The sequence below is a fragment of the Nelumbo lutea genome, chromosome 2, assembly GCF_056320005.1.
Source record: "Nelumbo lutea isolate HS-2025 chromosome 2, American lotus-T2T, whole genome shotgun sequence".
In the NCBI taxonomy this organism is placed as follows: Eukaryota; Viridiplantae; Streptophyta; class Magnoliopsida; order Proteales; family Nelumbonaceae; genus Nelumbo; species Nelumbo lutea.
Genome location: NC_142685.1, coordinates 59,388,254 through 59,407,520, shown reverse-complemented (window position 1 = coordinate 59,407,520; position 19,267 = coordinate 59,388,254). Strand labels below are relative to the sequence as shown.

The window sequence follows — 19,267 nt, the reverse complement described above, 5'->3', positions numbered from 1 at the left end:
TTTACTCGATAACTATATATAAATATTGATATAACAGGAGGTTTGGGGGGCCCAAGTATCCCACCAATATACTTGGCTCCTTCCCTGCCCTTAACCGAACTGTATTAAATAGAATGGAAAGGATTCATGGATGAAGATGATAACTTGAACCCTTAACCTTTTGTATATTTAACATTATCAAACACAGATGTAGACTCGCTATTTAACAGAAAGGCATTGTCTATAAGTAGAACTTCATTATGGCCAGCTCCCTTAAAAAAGCAAAAGCAAAAGGACAACCAACTACAACAAAGACCTAAACAAAATCATAGCCCACGGTTTTATAACAAGCACTACCTAACCTTGTCTAAAGCCAAGAGACAAGTTTACATTTGATTATAAAATGCAAGGAAAAAAAATTTAGAAGAACTTTCCTTAGTTTGGTTGTTGACAAAGGAGATCAAAGAGGAAAGAAAGTTGAGACTAAAATAAAAATGTAAAATTTTCTTTGACATTTCCTAATTGCTCTCCCAGGAAGAAAAGAAAATTGGTGGAGAGTGAGGGAAGCAAAATTGGCCCTGCTCTCTCCTAAAATAAAATATTTCCTCTCTCTCTTCCTCTTTCTTTTCTCTTGTTTTCTTGCAACCATATGCGATCTAATGACAGTAATGCCACATTATTTCTTTTTGGGATAGCCTGGGCTGTAAATTAATGTGTCATGTGGGGGTGGGGGTAGAGGTGTAAATCGGGCACAATTTTGAGCCGGCCTGGCAGATTGTATGGGCTAATAAACCGTATGGGGCTTAGAGTTTTAGGTCAAGCCAGGCTGGTACGGCTCGCACTGTCTGCTGTGCTGCCCGTGGCCATGGACAGGCACGGCCTTAATGTTGTGTATGGGCAATGGCCTCGCTTTTATCATTTGATCCATCTCACATTTGACTGGAGCAGAGGAAAAGCTGATAGGGATGATATATGTGGGCTATTGGTGATTTGGGCTTTTGGGAATGCATTAACCGTAACACCATTATTTGTAGGAACAATCTTGCCCAGCTATCCATGTATCCGGTTGCCTGTACATTTAACAGGGTGTTTCGCTGCAATTGCTCCACTAAGGAGGTTTACGAGTTGGGAACCAACGAAGACGCTCTTTTCAAATGGGCGTCTGAAGTCTGTTTTGTTTGCTCTTGTGCATTAGAATTTTTTTTATCATATCACGGATTTTTTTTTTTATTATTTCGTAAACAATAACACTGAGAGACTTTTCAGAAATGGCTTTGCTGGGTTGTGAATTTTCCTCTGATGCCACATCACAACTTCACAATCACAACCTGGGCTCGTGAATTTTCCTCCGTAAGCAGAAATTTGAAGACGCTAAATCATGAAAAAGGAGCGATTGAGTTCCTGATCTGGAAGTTCTCTGAATTTTTTTTTTTTTTTCTAATGTATTAAGCAGACATGAAAAAAGAGTGATTGCATTCCCGATTTCTCTGAACTGACACTCATTTTTTTCTAACGTATTACACAGAGGGTCTTTGGGCGGAGATCACGTTCATCTCCAAGGAAGCCAAAGATGTCTCTTAAACAGAGCCTTGGAAACAAGTACCTTAAGAGGTGTTCTCTGAAACAATAGTTTGAAGTTAAAGAAGAAGAGAGATTTCCCTCTTCATCTTTATCTAAATTTTTTTCCTTTAATTTTCAACCTCATCAACTATTACAAAGAGATTATTTTTCCAGTAGTTCTTTCTATTAATTTTAAGTTCTTAATATCGTGAGCTTGGATTGCATTGGCTTCTTCGTCCAGTTTTGAATGATTACAACTTTTTGGTTTTGTGTTTTGTCTCTGCTTAATACATTGAAAAAAATGAACCGCTACAGTTCAAAGAATTTCCAGATCGGAACACAATTACATTGGGAACTTTCAAATGAGAGGAGACGGACACGGAATCAGAGACAATGATGAGACGGAGATGGGGTTTGAGTTGGAGTTGAAATTGGAGTAGGAGTCGGACACGAAATCGGAGACGATGATGAGATGGAGATGGGGTCGGCGTTAGCGTTAGAGTCTGAGACAAGACGGTGACGGACAAGAAGTGGATTTTCATTGTGAACAGATGTGACAGTAAAAAGTATTTTAGGAATTTTAAAAAATATATCAGTTACGTAATGTCATATTTGAATAGTGTGATATAAAATCAACGAAAATAGAGGTTTTAGACAATTATATAGTTATGCAAATAGTAAGGATAATATGCAAATAGTAAGGATATAGTTATTCAATTATATAATATATAATATATTATATACTATATATTATTATATATAGTATATAATATATTAATAAAATAAATAATTTTTTTCAATTTTATTATACTATTTTATTTAATTATATATATAATCAATTGTATACATCAAAATTTATATAAAATAAAAAATTAAAGTTTTTTTTAATTTTTTTAAATAAATAACTTTAGCCCAGTCCACGGCTTAGCTTGGCCCAAGGCTCGGCCCAAAGACCAACCCGACTTGACCCTACATGGGCCTGTGTGGGCTTGGGCCATGGGTCATGCCAGATCGACCCCCAAAATATCTCAGGGGAGGGCCTGGCCTAGGATGGCTTGCAGACCGCATGTGGGCCGGGCCGTGCCGTGCCGACCCAGCATGGCCCATTTTACACCTCTAGTGGGGGGAACCCTATTTATAGTCCAGGCTGTAGAACTTAGCCAAAACATTCTTGTATCAGGTTAAGACTTTTAAAATGACTAGTAAATGTTTACGTGTTTTGCATATGACAATTTTAGATGATGATGATGGTAATAACATGTTTGCAAATTTTCCTACATTTTTTTTTTATATTTTTGTATATACAAATTATTCTAGTTTACCACTTTTGTATTTGTTTGATATGATGAATATATGATGTTAGAGATTTGTCCAAGTGTTTTCTATAAATTTTTTATGTTTTGTTCTTTATTTTGTTTTAATTTTATCATTTAATTATGTCATTAAGGGCTGATGCATTTGACCCAAAAGATTGAATTGTTGACCTCCCACCAAAGAGGAAAACAATTCTATTTTTGGTTGGTTTCAAAGTCTGTATCTTATTTCCAGCATCAATAAAAAGCAATTCTTCTTTGTCATATTTATTTTTCTTTAATATGATTAATATAGAATAGTAGTAATTTTTTGCATTTTTTATATTTTTATCTTCTTTAATTTTTATTGATTAATTTTGACATCAAGGTTAACACATTTTACCCAAAAGGTTGAATTGTTGAGTTGTCACCAATTAGGATAATAGTTTCATTTTCGGGTCAATTTTAAAATTTGTATTTCATTTTCAACATCAATAAAAAATTATTTCTTATCATTCTTATTTTTATTTACTAATATAAAATATTAGAGATGTGTCAAATTTTTATAGTTTTATATTTTATGTAATTTTTATATTATTTTTATTTTAAAATATTATTATTTAACTATGACATCATGGGTTGCTCCATTTGACCCAGATATTGAATTGCTTACCTACCATCGGGAATGAAGAACAATTTTGGCTTTTAGCCTTTTTTTTAAAACATGGGTTTTATATTGTTAAAAGTATTGGACATAAATCTAATTATATAATTTATTGTTGAGGAAAATAACTTAAATGTCAAGGCTTTCGAACCACTATTGACCTGGATGGTCGGACCAGGAATCGTCCAGGCAACCGGTTTTTGGCCAACAACTGTTGAAAAAGTCAATAACCCATTGACCTAGGCGATCACACTGTTGACCCATCAACCCATTCAACAATTTTGACCATTTTTAAATTTTAATTATTTTTCTTATTTTTTAATTTGTTTGTCAGAATGGGCCGTCCATTCGAACTAGACGGTTGGAACGTCGACCAAAAAACCAGTGGTTAGAATGGTTCTATTTCCGGATTATTTTTTAAAACGTTGTTAAATATTAGATTCAATATGAGAGAATGAAAATTGTACTTTATATATAAAACTTAATTAAAGAAAATTGAATGAGATAAAAATTATATTTTCTACCCTCACAATTAAAGAAAGACCAATATATATATAATTTTGAGATTCAAACCAAGATAGAATATAGAAGTAGTGTCACATTAATTACTTTTGAAGAAAGGCAACTTTATCCATCCCTTTCCATATATGTACTCAGTTCCATGTGGTATTAATTAGGAACTTTATAGGGTTCAACATGCTTAAATTCAAAAGATCTAGCCCTAAGGGACCATTTTGCCTTTTGGGGGCTTGATACGACAGCATATGGAGGTTGATGAATAGATGAAAGGGGAAAAAATGGAGCAAAATTTTGGGAGAATGACAGTTTAGCCCAGCATTAGAATTGATAGGCCCAAAGTACAGTTGGGGTAGATGAGAGTTCAGAATTGATGCCAATTTATTCACAGGCATTGATGCATAGGGTGGGGGTAATTGATATTTTGAAATGTTGTAGGTCTGCACTGGAAATTAGAATTCTGCACTGGGTCTGTCTGTACTTTTCCGCAAAATTTTTCCCTGGAAGAGATGGTGCAAAGTTGAGGGGATGAAGAAGAAAAAACCATTTATTTGATTTGATGCTACAATTAATGAATAAAATTTTTATTTTTTGGGGATTTTCAGCAAGTTAAAAAAAATTTAGGGTCCATTTGGTTTGCAGTCGAAATCTGAATTGAAATCCTTAGAAATCAAAGTCTGAATAGTCTATTCCCATAGTCTGTTTGCTTCAGACAGGAATAGGAATAGACATTGGAATCAACAGGAATGGGATTTCATTCCCAAGGGAGGGGTAGGGAAATTCTATTCTAACAAGAATTGGAATGGGAATGGGATTCAGATTCAGTTTAACCAAATAGTTGGAATAAAAATAGTCCAATCCAATTCCGATTCCAGACCCCTATTCCCATGAACCAAACGGGGCCTTAGCTGTTTATACACATTCAACAGCCTTTACCGTCCATAGGGCTTCCCCTATTATAGTTCACATGAGATCCTTGCTTCTGTAACAATGCTGAAAATATGGTTTTATGGGCTGAGTGTCAGATCGAGAGCTTATGGAAAGCACGGGCTTTCAAGCATGGGCAGAAAAATTCCACAAGGAAAATTAGGACCCATTTGGGAGGGTTAAAGCTTTGACTGAACTGCTTTGGAAAAGCCACTAAAAGAATCTTCAATGGAAAGCCACTATTTTTGGTTGAAAGACAACTATTTCCAGTTTCCTAGGGTTCACCAAACATAGCTTATGTGCTGTTTGGGTGAAACCCACTTCATATAAACCAGAAGCTGCTATCTAAAATCGCTCTTAAGCAAGCACTTATGCTATGTTTGGTTTGAAGGAAAATGTAGGGAAAGGTAGGGAAACCTTTACAAACCTTATATTGATTTTTCTGTTTTTCTCTTCCTTTCGTTACCTTTTCCTTCCAATCTGGCAATATTATCTGCCTTTTTTAAGAAAACATGCCCCTTTCTTATCTTAAAATAATATGAAATGAAGAAGACAAAGGAAAAATTCATCTAGGGTCATTTGAGCATTTAAAAACATGTCCATTTCTAATGAAATGCTAACAAAAGAGATACCGAAATAATAAAAAAAAAAAGACGTTTATTTACTTTTAATATTTCAAAGGGAATTTTACACAAAATGAAGTTTAGGCAGTTGAGTTTTAAAAAAAGGGAAATTGAATGAACACCCCTATGTAATATACCGATATACCATGGGGGTACATGCTGACCTAGTATTAGGGGTGCAGCTCGGGTGGGTTCAAATTGGGCTTTTGTCAAAATTTTTAATGGGCTCATCACGAAGGCCCAAGCCCAAAGCAATGTGAAATACTAATTTGGGCCAACCTGAGTTGCATTCCTAAATCAACTATGCTGGCTCAGAATAGTTAAAACATGGGGAAATCTCTTTAACTTATCCCTAAGTTTTAGGAAATAGAATAAAACTTTTCCCACTGTTTGCAAAATCTTTAAAGTATCCCTAAGTTTTCTGATAATTCACAATTGACATCGTCATTAAACATTAAGAAAATATCAAATTTGCCCTTTATTATTATTCAAAGTTTTAAAATAAACTAATGGATAAAAAATAACAATATTAAAATATAAAATATTTAAACTTACATCAACAATAGTTGAGGTTCTAAGACAATTAACGACAGAAATTGGGTTCCCGCAACATGGTGTTTGAGGTCCGAAGCAGGTGAAAGGGCAAGACTGCTGAATTGAAATTAGGACACCATATTTCCTAACTGAATTGATTCAATATGGAGTTCCGGGAATCAGTTTTAGTTTTTTTTTTTATTTTTTTCTCCAATTTAACCTGCTTCAGTAAGCCGGAAAGATAAATATTTAAGGGTAAGAGAGAGAGAGAACAAGATTGTGATTTACTGATGTGTGGTTTTCGAAGAGATGGAGGGAGGTCTTGGGGTCATAAAGAGAGCATCTGAAACCAACAACCCAAAATTGAGAAAGCAATCAATGGCCATGGCGAAATTTGTGGCTGTGAATCTGATGTTCTCGGCACTCTTTGCCATTTTCATGCTTGAAGGAACAAAGTGAGCATTGTAATGAGACTCCCATGTGTTAGCTAGAAAGATGATTGTTTTTTTGACGTCTATACCCATACCAAGGCTCGCTTCTTTTTTTTTTTGTTTTTGGTTTTTTTAATCTGGTTCAAAAGGGTCAGTTTAACCCCCGAACCAGGTCAGACCCCAAAACACCCACTATAGGGACGTATCAAGAGACCACCAATAAGGCCCTATTGAAACTTGATTATGCATGACAAACATGTAAAACTTGAAAAGAAATTTTAAAACCATTTGCTTACCCCTAGTATCAGAATTCTCTATTTATGTATTTAATTTTTGGGGTTTTTATTGATCAGTCCATCTCATAAATTTTTATGAGTTTGTACAGTTGAGAACGTGGAGGAGTGTCTTGCCCAACTCAATCAAACCTAATAAACTAAACATTAACTAAAAGAACAAGGAAATTGAGAGGGAATTTTATCTATTTGGAAGTTTGGAAATGTAACATCATCTTCCTAATTATATATTTACTGATAGTTTGAGGCATGTCTTACAATGTTTCCTGGTTGAAACAAATTTTGCTTTGTGTATGTATATTATAGAGGGAGTTGAAAAGTAATACTCTTAGATGGACTTAGACAAAACCTTAATTTGCACTTGGTGGAAATTGGATATTACATGAAACTAGAGTATGTTTCATGCTAGGTTTTCTTGTGATTGAGGCAATGAAAGAATACTCCTACCAATTTGCTCATGCCTAAGGGTGTCAATGGACCGGTTTTGGACTGGACCCATTGAATCCAAAGTAAATTTGGATGGAGTGGATGGACCAAAAAGAGATAATGGATTGGATCAATCTGGTCTAAAATATTTATTAGATTGGATTGAACCTGGTCCATCCATAAAAATTTATATTGGATTTGGTTGGTTTAAGCCAATATCCGGTTCATTGATATAAGATAAGAATGTAGCTAGGTGTTGACGGATCAGGTTTGGGTTGAAACCGATCTAAATTAAAATGAATTTAAACAAATTAGATGATTTAAACATTGAATTGGACTGGTCCAAAATGGTCCAAATTATTCATTGGATTGGATTGGACCTGATCTATTTGTAATGGACTCACATTGGACTAGATTGGATTGGACCTGATCTATTTGTAATGGACTCACATTGGACTAGATTGGATTGGACCAAATCCATTGTCATAGTTGTTTTCTTAAGTTAGGCAATGCCTTCATATTTTCAAACAGCTTCCCTTATTTAAACCCATTGTCATAGTTGCTTAAATAAGACTAGAGAGGATTTTGTAGTTGGGAAGGATTTGCTAATTATTCAAGTGAACTAGAAGTAGAACATGGGAAGAACTTCTAATTGGAGTGTGAATTAGATAGAAAAAGAATCCATAATAATTCATTATCCTCTCTTAAAAAGAATATAGGATACAATCATCTGGTTGTAACAACCTTTAGGATTGGGCTTTAAGACTCCTGTCTAAGGTCCCCTATGGTCGATAAGCGGGTCAAGTCAAACAATATCTCATCGTCTAATTCATAAAACAGATTGGTTAGACTGGATAGGTCCAACTCTTTTTCTTGGATCATTTATTCAGTCTTTAGGAAGGGACTAAACAACTCTTCTTCCAATATTTTAGCGTGCTTTAGTTGGAAGCGGATTAACCGGAGACAAAAAACATACACACCCGGCTGAACTATCTATTATGGTTGAACATGCTAGTGTTTAGTATAGCTGGGTCCCAGATGGAGCCCATATATAATGAGCACTAGTGTGTTCAACTGCGATAGGTAGTTCAATCGGGTGTGTATGATTTTGTCTCCAGCTCATCCGGATTGGTTAGGGCTGTTCATAAGAAGACCCAATCCAACCAAACCGACCAATTTGGACCGACCTAACCCGAGTCAGCCGGGTTTTCTTCAGTACTAGTCGGTTTTGGGTTATAAAAAAGCATAAACCGATGGTTCGGGTCAGTACCTGAACCAAACCGACTTAGTATTTAGTTCCTAGTTAATAGTTACAATCTACTTAGTTCCTACTTAACTAAGTTATCTCTATCCTAATTACAACCTAACTTAGTTTCTAGTATTCTAGTTAGGAATGACATTAATGATAAGTATTGTAAGACAACTAGACAAGGAATTTTTTTAGAAAAGTTTAAAGAAAAGAATCAAATGATCCTAATTTCTATGGTCTTTTACACCAAATAGGCAACCAATTACAATTAGAATTATGTGTCATTTTTTACTTAGGTTAGAAGGTTTCTTCAAATATACAAATTTCAGTATTCTTTCTCTAATACAGTTTGACATTCTATTTTCTTGATAACTTCTATTCTAACTTGGTCCGCCCCCCTTAGCCCCTCAACTCAAGCACAATCTCTAATACAATTTGACTCTCAAGAATAAAAAAATTGAAATTTCAATCTATTACCATTGTTGAACTTAGAGCCGAAACTGACCCAAACCGACCAAGTCAGTTTTGCTTAACATAGGGTCAGTTTTGGTTTCAATTTCAAGTAACCCGACCAGATCGGGTCAGTTGAAAAAATCTCAATAAACCAACCCAACCCGACCCATGAACAGCCTTAGGACTGGCTTTAGTTCATTGCTTGTTTGGGTATCATCCTTTGTTGGAGGGTATTTCACTTGCCATCCAATGGGTAAAAATCTGGGATCTTTTTTGGTTTTTGTAGATGAACCTTTTGTCCTCCGGCCTTGACAAAATAATCATTTAATTAGATTCAGGGAGTAAGGCATACTTGGATATTGGATCTTCATCCTTATGTTTTGTAACTCGGCTACCAGTCTAGACATGATTTGTTCTGCTATTGGTGGTGATGCTTCTGGTTCAGAACCTAATTCTTCTAAGTGAAAATGTTGTTTAGTGGAATGGATCCGGTGGCCTGAAAAGATAGTACGCATTCATCAATACTTTACTCATTTATCTATTTTGCATTGAATTGGCACTGCTGGCAGTACAAAGATATCTTCTTCTGCATGGGAAAATAGTTCTTGGCCATAATCAACCAATTCCTCTAATGTAACCGATCGATGGATAAAGAAGAGTGGTTCAATAGCAATTGGGTAGACCATGTTTACTTCGTCCAATGATTTGATCTTGGTGATGAAGCTAGTTGGACCGAAGGGTGGCCCATTTTGTTGATAGACCTCCTCTTTTGGTTCCTTCCCTTCTCTATGAATAGGCTGAATCAAACTTATAAGATTTTGCATTTCTACCGAGGCTACCATTGTTTGTATCAGATTCATCCGAATTTAAATGATGAAGTAATAGCCCAATGAATCTAGCCTACGACCTGTAACTAGACCATAGAAATCAAGAGAAAAGAAGAAAAAAAAAAAGAAATAAGAGATAAGCAATACAATTATAGGTATATAGTGCTCATTTAGTCCCTGAGAGCATAGTAAACATCATATTGATACCACATGGACACTTGCTATCAGTCTGCAGTTAACTTTCCCTCTATGATGAACCCATAGCGTGCATTGGAGAACCATGATAAACCCGTGGTTCATTGCACGCTCTCGATGAGCCTATTCATAGTTCGAGCCAAGGCAAACTTGGGCTGAACCCGTGATGAGGTTTGTATACACTCGGACTTGCAATAAACCCTCAACCGTTGCGGCACCACGGCCTACTAAGGAACCACATCTAGACGCCACCTGCACGCAATGTCGATGGGGACGAATGCGGTGAGGTGCCACGTAAGGTTAACAATACGGCATCCGCCAGACGGTGACGTCACTAGTGCCACGTCAATTAAGTAAGGCATGCAAGAGGTAGTAGCACGTGAATTATGATGATCCCGAGTGAAAGGAAAGCCGATCCTCGGAAAGATCCCCATAGGGACACGTGGTGAAACCCCAGTGGTGCCCTTAATAATTGACAACAAATCTAATATTTCATTTCCTAATAAGAAATGAGCACATTTGGCTCATTCCTTTTATGAGATCCTCCTTGCAATGAAATTCATTCAATAATCAAATACCCTCATCATTGACTCCCAGCTCGACCACTCGAGCTTGACACCCTAGCTTGAGATCCAGTCCCCTTTAACCCTCGGTCTTTCTCTGCTTTTCGAAGAGACCACCTCCCCAACCTAGCCTTTACCCTACCTATAACAAGAAAACAGTCTAAGTCAATGGTGTAGAGCCGGCTGTATTTAAGACCGCCGCTATAGTGAGAACTATGGTGGCGTTCTCCTCTGAGCCGCTGCCTACAAACCAAAAACAACAAAAAATTAAAACTTGAGCGGCGATTTTCGACAATTGACATGATGTTTTTTAATCTTAAACCGGATTTGAACCGGTCTAAAATCAAATAATCAATTGAGAGAGGGGGAAGAGAGAGCAAAAAGTTATGAATTCCCGCATTTTTCTATTCCCCGCGTTCTACAAGACAAACGGAGAACTTCACTGAGAACCAGAGAAATCCATGACAAGAAGAAGGGGGAACACAAGACAAATGGAGAACTCTACTCAAACCATTGTTGTTTAACTAAGAATGCAAGAAGATATTGATTAACTAAGAAATCGATACCATGTGTAAGGGTTTTCAAATTGGTGGTAGATTTTATTTACTCTACTAAAGGGTTTAGAGTTTCTTCATTTTGTTTCGGTGCAAAGTTTCAACATGAAGAGCTTATTTTTGTTCTCATTCGATTTCGGTTTTTCTCTCTCTCTCTCTCTCTCTATATATATATATATATATATATATATATATTCTTTGTTTCTTTTGAATTTATTCTCAATGTTCTTTATTTTTGTAGGATGACTTGGACCCTGGTGGTTTGGGTTGGGCATTTCACTAACTAATTTGATTTCATGGAACACAAGCACGAACTGTACCTATTTCTTAAAGGATGACTAACGTCAGTTGATATTTGAGTGGTACATAACATATACCCTCTCGTGGGGATATGTTATATTTGAGTGGTACATAATTTATTCTCAATGTTCTCTTTTTTGGATTTTGAGAGGGGGGAAAGTTGATTAATGGGGATTTTAGTTTCCATTGACCAAGAATCCTATGTTCATTTTTCAGATTAATGTGGAGATCTGGGAAAGTTTATTTTCTTGGGTATCACTTACCCAGGTTAGTGATATCCATCTCTTAGGTGGGTAAATAACTTTCCCACCTAGGAGGAAAGTTGCCACACTTGAATGGGACAAAAATACCTCTTTTAATAATGAATTTTTATGACTAAAATGGTCATTACCTTATTTACCTGAAAAATAAAAGAACATGGATAAATGCACTTACTCGGATAAGTGTTTCCAGAAAAAACTTATCCAAATAATTGTATTTACACAAGTAAGTAGCTTACTGAAAAGCGAACGAGACTTTAAATCCAAATATTTTTTATTTCCATGGGATCACATAGCTATAGGTGACCATATAACTCAATTTTGTTTTGTTTATAATGTTTTTGTTAGGAATTAACTACTTATTATCTCACTGTTCTTAATTATTACCTTTGATTGTAGTGATGAAGGAAGGGTCATGCTATGGTTTGAGTTTTACATGGGAGTGGGAAGAAAGAATGGTGTAAATACTGAGAAGAAACGGCCATATTGGCCAATTTGATGAATGGTTCTATGGATGGTTGCTTTTCTTAATTTCTTAGCCCGTTCAACATGTTGATTAATTCCCTTGGTCTTAAAAGCTTCATTGTTAAAATAGCCTGTGTAATTTGCCTTCTTCCTTGCAAATAGACCTTCAACAGTCCTCTTTCATCACTTCATTAATCAAACATATTTCTATCATTATTATTAATCTAAAATTCACTATTTGGATAAATGATATATTAGTCTATAATGAAGATGGATCATAAATTCTTCAATTTTTAAAATTACTTTATAATCAAGGTTGCAACTTACAAGTGTGAAGCTTGGTTTATAGCCAACCCAAACCCAACAATAAAAGTTGGTCACTCGGTGTAAATTATCTACCTTAGGTAAAGTCCAACTTGACCAGCCAAAGGCCACACTGAACGAAGTCTTAACACAACTTGGATGAACTTGGTCGGAACTCGGGCTTGGGCAGGTTGGTTGGGTTTAAGGGATTTTTAGCCATTCTTTTGTTGCTTTGTATATATTTTGAGTTGTAATATCTAGTTTAGAAAAAAAAAATAAAAGGAATATCATTGTCTACATGTTTACTCATAATGTAAACATAGTTTTTTAATGGTGTGTTTGTGTAAAATGATTTTTTGCGTAGTACAATAGATGGTGTATCCTATCCCAACTATATGGGTCAGGTACATGAATTCTGTTTCACCATTTTGTTCTTTTTAAAACTATATCCCACTGTTAAATTATTAATACTTAAATCATTTTTTATTACTACCCATATCCATTTTGGTCTAACTGAGATCTTTTTGCCCCTTCTACTTATAGGATAATATGGTTTAGTCATGTGCATAAATGGTTGGTCGGGTTAACTGAGATCTTGATCTGCGCCCAACCTGAATTAAGATCACCACACAAATTTACAGTTATAGGTTCAGTCCAAAGCTGAAACTTCACCAGACAAATTTACAGTTACAGTTATAAGTTCCCTGGAAGTGCCAATAGATAAAAAGGGCACATAGTATACATGAATGGAATGAAAAGACTACACACACTTGAAGGTTCAACTATTAAATTGTCGCATTTTAAATTCTGGGACCAAAGTGGCACTAGGCACAAAATACAAGGTACTAATTAGTGGCAGTTTCAACTGTCACTAGAAAAAAATGTGCCTATCACTGTAAACTTATAGTGACAATGGGTCTTCCTCTTTAGCAACAGTTGCAATTTCCACTAAAAGATAAAACTACCATTGATGATTTAGCCTCTAGCGGCAATTTTAAACTGCCACTAAAATTTTAATTTCTAGTGGCAGTTTTCTATGTTTTATTGACAGTCGCTAAAACTGCCGCTATAACCTTTAGCGACACCTGTTTTAGCAGTAGTTTATCGATTGCTGGTAAATTCTTTATTGGAAGTTTTCAAGACTTTTAGCGGTAGTTTTCTTGTGGTGGGCCATTTTGCTCGGGAATCTCAAGCATGGTATACTGTACAACAATATCACATCCTTCTAAAGACTTGACAAAAGGTCTTAGATGTTGCCCAAATTCATGAAGTTTCCATTGTACTTTCCTTCTAAAAACAAGAAAATCTTGGTAGGTCTAAGTCTAGTTAATATTATAAAAGAAATCAAAAGTTCACCGGAAGTGCCAATAGCAAAAAGGGTACTTAGTATACATGAATATAATGAACAAACTCCACACACTTGATGTACTTAGCCTACCAAAGGTTTCTTACGGAATCATTCCACCATGAACCATGCCCCCTTGAGTATCATCAACTTTATATTGATCCTTAATCAACTCTTCCCTATGGCCTTGAGCCGATACCAAGGCTTGGTACTTTGTAACCTCTAGCCAATCCATGTAGGCAACTACCTGTGATGCATGATCAAACTCTAAAAACTAACATTCTTTATAATTTTTTTTTACAAAGTACCAAGGCTTTGTAATTTTTTTTTTTATAAAAAGGCATGTATATATTAATATATATGATGAAAATAGTTGAAAAAATATTTATATTTTTTATTTTTATATAAATTATTAATTTTTAATAATTTATTAAAATTTTTAGAATTTAAATCAGTTTGAATTCGATTTGAATATCCGACATCCTTAACAGATTCAGATTCGAATCAACATATTCCAGTGCATTTGGAATCCCCTTGACATAAAAATTCTTATCTAAATATCATCAATGATTATTAGTTAGATAAAACTCTTAACATCTTAAAAAGAGTACCTTTGAGTTCCATGTGATCCAGTTCGGACATGACAAACCTAAGCATGCATCCAAAATGATAGACAATAAAAGAATCATTTAACTTAATTTGGAGCAATCATTTACTCTTTTTATTTGGTCAATAATAATTAAAATGTTTTTTCTATATAATTTGAACTATAAAAACTACATAAAAATTTATATCTTTTTTGCATGAAACCACTAAATAATGTTATTATTTGTGGCTTATGCTTTTTTACGCCTCACACCACTATATGGTTATGAGGTCGATGTGAGGAGTATTCTATTGGAGAAAACCCAAATTTAATTTTGAGAAAAGAGGTTGTTCTAAGGGTTGAGCATTGACCGAAGATGAACCTAAAAGAAACAAGACCATGGTCAACCAAGGAAACATTAGTTATCACAGAATTCCCAACGGAAACCGATTTCAATCAATGCAAGGCTTGTTAGAGCAGTCTTTATACCCTTGCATTAGGAATATCTCTCCATGAAATAAAAAAACAAGCCCAGAAGTGGTTTGCTCTCAACAGAATAGTGTAGTTTTCTTCCAGTTTCTTCTCGTTTCCACCCAAACTTGAAACTTCCACCAAACTGTAGAAATGCTCGGACTTGTTTCTCCCAAATTACCATCCGTCTCCCTTCCAAGCCTTGCTGATGCCAGGAAACCTCTAACTGAAGCGCTACAGAAGCGCCCTCTACTCTCCTCCTCTAAAAGGGGTGCAAAACGCACAGACATCTCACGGAACCCTTTCGATTGGAATACCAGGCTTAGAGCTTATATCGACAAGAACCAACATGAAGAAGTTTTGCTTCTTTATCTTTCCATGGTTACTGGAGGCGTTCCTCCTGATGAATTTACCTTCCCTTTGGTTCTCAAGGCCTGTTCTGCTCTGGAGAAGATCAGAGAAGGGAAACAACTTCATGCTCATGTTGTAAAAAATGGATTTTTGTTCTCCGAGAATGTTTTTGTCCAAAATTCTATCTTGCACATGTATGCTAGCTGTGGGTGTCTAGAGATTGCCAGGCTGGCGTTCGAGAAAATGGCGCAAAGGACGCTGATTTCTTGGAATTCATTGATATCCGGGTATTCAAGGTTTGGAGGTTATGGGTTCCAAGCCATTTTGCTTTTTGTCCTTATGCTTAAACAGGGATTTGTTCCGGATGAATTTTGCTTCACTGTTTTACTTAGAGCTTGTGTTTCGGCTCTCGCAGTTGAAGAAGCCATACAGGTCCACTCACATATTATTAAGCTCGGGTTTGAATCCAATGTACTAATTCAGAATAGTCTGATGGATATGTATGTCAAATTCAGTTTGGTAGAGGCTGCACTTCTACTCTTCAATAGAATGACTAAGAAGGACCTGGTTTCTTGGAATTCCATGATTACTGGCTTAATTAGATCTGGTGATCTTGTTTCTGCTGAGGTTCTGTTTAATCAAATGGATGTTAAAAATGTGGTATCATGGAACACAATGATCTCGGGTTATGTGCAAAATGGCCAGTGCAATGAAGCACTTGTGTTGTTTCGGAAAATGCAGCTTGAGGGAGTGAACCCAAATTCCATCACTGTGGTCAGTGCACTCTCAGCTTGTTCTGATGTTGGAGCATTGAGTTTGGGGAAGTGGATTCATTCCTATTGTAAGAGAAAAGGATTAATTGGTTCTAATGAAATTGTTAGTGCCGCTCTGGTTAACATGTATGCAAAATGTGGGGATATTGAAACTGCCCATCAAGTTTTTGAGAGTATGATTACAAGAGATATTGTTTCGTGGGATGTTATGATTGAAGGATTTGCATTGCATGGACGAGGTGAAGATGCATTAAAGCTTTTCAGGAACATGATAAGGGAAGGGGTGAAACCAGATGAAATTACACTCATTGGAGTGCTGAACGCTTGTAGTCACGCAGGTTTAGTAGAGGAAGGTTTGATGCATTTTCAAAAAATGTGGGTTAAGTTTGGGGTTGAGCCCAATCTAGAACATTTTACTTGTGTCGTGGATCTTCTTGGCCGGGCAGGGAGGTTAGGTGAGGCACTTCAAGTTATAAAAGGAATGAATATTGCTCCAGATGCTGTTGTATGGAGTGTATTGCTTAATGCTTGTAGGATCCATGGTAATGTGCACCTTGCAGAGTTTGTGGCAAAGAAGATAATGGAATTAGATCCAGAAAGCTCTTTAAATTATGTTCTTCTTTCAAACATTTATGCCAGTAACAACAAATGGGAAGATGCTAGCAAAGTAAGGATGATCATGAAATGTAATGATATTGAAAAGGAACCGGGATGTAGTCTAATTGAGATAGGGGGTTTGATAAATGAGTTTCTAGCAGGTGATTCTTCTCACCCACAGTATAAACAGATTTTTCAGAAGTTGGAGGAGTTAAAAAAGAAGATCAAAATGGCTGGTTATGTGCCAGACATGGATATGGTTTTGCGAGAAATCAGGGATGAAGAGAAGGAGAGCGCTCTTTATCTCCATAGTGAGAAACTGGCTGTTGCGCTTGGGCTTATCAACTCTTCTCCAGGAATCCCAATCAGGATAGTGAAGAATTTACGCATATGCAGGGATTGCCATTCTGCAATCAAGCTTATTGCCCAGATTGAAGGCAGAGAAATTGTTGTGAGAGATAGGAACCGTTTCCATCATTTTAAGGAAGGGAAATGCTCATGTAGGGACTATTGGTGAGATCTTAGATTATATTCTGCACTTTATCATAATGTTGAGTCTAAGAGAAGATATTCTGAATGCAGTTGCTATTCAGTGGGGTGATCAAACAACCCATTATAGAATATTATTTACAACTAGGATACCATTTGTTGATCATTTGTATGCTTCTGGTAAGGAATTGGAGATAATCAATTAGAGGAAGAAACGGCATTCAAGGGCCATAATAATGCCAGCAGGACTAACAACCAGAGTCTAGTTGGATAAATTTGGACTCAGATTCACCAACTTGATTATGAGTAATTAGCTTGGGATTCAACATGATGAATTGGACAAATCAATGACTTTCATGCAAAATTTATACAAGAGATTTGGTATACATCATAATATGGGTCTCTTAATTTCATTTATATGAGATTCCGCTGATTCAGATAAAGCACACCATGACAAAAAGTTCGAAATGGTCATCACAGTTATAGAAAGTTCTTTTTGAGGTATCTGTCCTTTTTGACTCAGATTTCTAGTTAAATGCAGGACGATGGAGGTGAAGTCAATAAACTGCATTTCACTCTTTGTGCTTTCTGTTTGGCAGCTTCTTAAACTTGGCTTGTTGGAGGTGTTGTATTTGGATGACCTCTCTTCTCCAGCTTCTTGAGAAGTTATTTCCATGACACCACAACTTATGTATCATTCTTCTTCCATATCTTGAAAGTTAGAAGTTCTTCATTTGGAAAATTTTGGGGATTTTGATGTGAAATTAACTATGCTTCTTTCAGTTCGTGAAGGTTCTTTTTCCCCTTGTACTCAAAGCATGGGCGTGTTCAACAAATGTAGCATGCTAACTAAATCTATATTTGCCTCTCATTCTCATTACCACATTCTTTTCCCCTTTTTAGTTTGTTTGTTCTTGTTTTTTTGGACATTTTTGTTACAACTGCAACGACGTCGGAGGTGGGAATCTGCTGCTTGTGATATGTTGACTTGAAATACAAAATGGAGTCAACCAAATGGAGAGAGAGCTGGGTTCTCCTCTACAACAGATGGGATAAGTTTCTTCTCGCACAGCTTCTGCTTTAATTTAGATGGGACCAATTGGAAGAACCAGATTGGTCCAGCCTTAGACAGGCCAAGGCACTGTATGATTAGAGGTGTCAATTGGACTGGATTGGTCCAACCCGATCCAGTCCAATATGAGTCCAGTTACAAATGGACTGAACACTGGACCCAATCCAGTCCAAATCCAATCCAATCCATTAAAATGTAAATGAATTGGATTGGATTCAATCCAAACTGAATGGAATATCAAAAATTATATAAAAAACAGAACATATAAAAAGTTATAAAAATATATTAAAATGAAGAAAAACTGAAAAATTACAAAATATATACCCTTTTGGCATTAAAAAAGCACTTTGTAAAAGTGATTTCATAAAAGTACTTTAGTAGAAGTGCTTTTATAAAAGTGTTTCGTAAAAGCGTTTTTATAAAAATGCTTTCATGAAAGTACTTTTATGAAAGTATTTTCGTAAAAGTGCCTTCATAAAAGTTCTTTCAGAAAAGTGCTTTCATAAAAGTTCTTTTATAAAAGTGCTTTTCGCAAAAGTGCTTTTATAAAAGTACTTCCATTTCATAAAAGTGTTTTTATAAAAGCACTTCCATAAAAGTGTTTTCGTAGAAGTACTTTCATAAAAGTGATTTTATGTCTGTTTCAGTTTTGATCAGTTTCAAATTGGACAAGGGTTTGGCCTCATGATTAGATTATTAGAAATTTGGTTTAAATCCAATTCAGACCAATAAAAATATGGACCAATTTATTTTGGATTGGCCCAATCCAATAATTATAATGGACCATCCAAATCCAATTTGATAAAGTTTGGATTGGACTGGATCCAACCCAAAACCGGTCGATTGACACCCCTATGTATGATTGATGAATTGAAATAAGCAGGATTCAATTCCATGTATGCAAAACAATAACCCCAAATCTTACAAGCTGTACTACCTGCCACCTTAGACTTGGTACACAATGGCCCCACCACCACCGGATGTTACAAGGTCTAATTTAGATCAAGTCAGATAGGCTTGAGTTTAGCCAACTCAAGGTGGGTTGGTGTTGTGCAAAATTGCCTACTTCCCTGTTGGAGGACAACTCGGACGATATGTGTTGAGGTTAGCATACCAATTTGCAAAAGTGAGAGAGAATCAAAGTGTCCAGGTATTTAGACCTGGGGTAA

At 35.9% G+C, this 19,267-nt stretch overlaps 1 pseudogene across 1 annotated transcript; it reads left to right on the top strand.

The window, feature by feature from the left end:
- Window positions 1-14,659: 14,659 nt before the first annotated feature.
- On the top strand, window positions 14,660-17,909 carry LOC148871000 (pentatricopeptide repeat-containing protein At5g66520 pseudogene; annotated as a pseudogene). The gene is made up of 2 exons (XR_016107029.1): window positions 14,660-17,527; window positions 17,626-17,909. The product of XR_016107029.1 is annotated as a pentatricopeptide repeat-containing protein At5g66520 pseudogene (transcript).
- The last annotated feature ends 1,358 nt before the right edge of the window (window positions 17,910-19,267 follow it).